A 1,300-nucleotide genomic window follows, 5' to 3' on the forward strand; every position below is an offset into this window, starting at 1 on the left:
AGGGTATGGAGCCCAGCATTTGTTACTCTGGGGACAATGGGAACGAGGTGATTCAGGACATTGAGGTACATCGTAGCAGAAGGGAAGGAAGGAGGCACAGGCCTGCCTGGGTCCAGGGATACCCAAACGAGCAAACACCATTGGGAGGAGGAGCCATGTGAGGGGGGAGGGGTCATGTGGGAGGGGAGGGGCCACGTGGGAGAGGGAGGGGCCACGTGGGAGGAGAAGGGACTGACAGGAGAACTGCCAGGTGGGACCAGACTTCAAGGAGAAAGCTTCCTGAGGCATCAGTGTGAAGGTGGGGTCCTAGTACGTGTGGGGTAGGGGACACGAGGCCCAGGGCATCCACTGCAGAATGGCCAGGCCACAGGAGCACTCGGGACAAACCCCTGTCCCCGACCCTGAGGGCGTGAGCTTCGCAGAGGTTAGCACATGGCTGGCTGGTGGATCTGCTCTTGAAGAAGTTATGCGGAGTGGGACCAGGGGCTGGTGGAACCTCGGAAAGGGGGCCGCGACGCCCAGAGGAGAGAACCTGAGGGAGTGGGTGCTACCTGTCAGGGTGACAGGGAAGCAGGCGAGGGGAGGGGAGAGAAGGTTTGGCATCAGCTGGGAGGGCCATTGAGCAGAGAGGACGGGCCCTGCCCTCCCAGAGGGCGGCAGGAGAGGAGGGGCGGGAGAGGCTGGCAGGCCAGTGACGGAGGCAGAAGCTTTCTCCGCGGGCCTTGCCTCCCCTGTGCGCACTGTTCACGGCGTGGTTACTGAGTGTCCACCTCCCCGGTCGCCCACCCGCACACAGCAGGTGCTCGCATCAGTGGCGTAGATCCAGGTGAACAGCAGGCATTGCATGGATAGGGAGCTCTATTAGCTTGTGACTTATGACCTCATTTTGCAGCGAGGAAAATGAGGCTTGAGCAGTAAGAGAGATTCACCGTAATCCGTGGCACGGAAGTGCTGGGCCGGACTGGCCGCCCCTCCCCCTCCCCAGGTCCAGCTCCAGCCCTCGGCGCTGACCTCCTAGTGGGGTCCCTTCTCTCTCTCAGCTTCCGCCCGTTCTGTGAGCTCCTGGGCAACAGGTGAGCTGACCTCCCCGAGCCTCACTTCTATCGGGGGTGGGAAAAGACACCAGCGGCAGGAACCGATGGCGTGCCGGCCGGAGGGACTCGCCGCGGTCCTCAGCCTTCACGAGGGCCGGTCCTTGCCCTAAAGCTAGGTCGCCGGGGGCCGCCAGGGTGTGCTGCTCGGCCGCGGCCGCGGGCCCGCTCGGGGCATGGCCTCCAGTTCCCGCCCACTGGGGCGGTGC

This window comes from Aethalodelphis obliquidens, unplaced genomic scaffold (assembly GCF_003676395.1).
Source record: "Aethalodelphis obliquidens isolate GAN/ISIS:26980383/991018 unplaced genomic scaffold, ASM367639v1 scaffold41, whole genome shotgun sequence".
Lineage (NCBI taxonomy): Eukaryota > Metazoa > Chordata > Mammalia > Artiodactyla > Delphinidae > Aethalodelphis > Aethalodelphis obliquidens.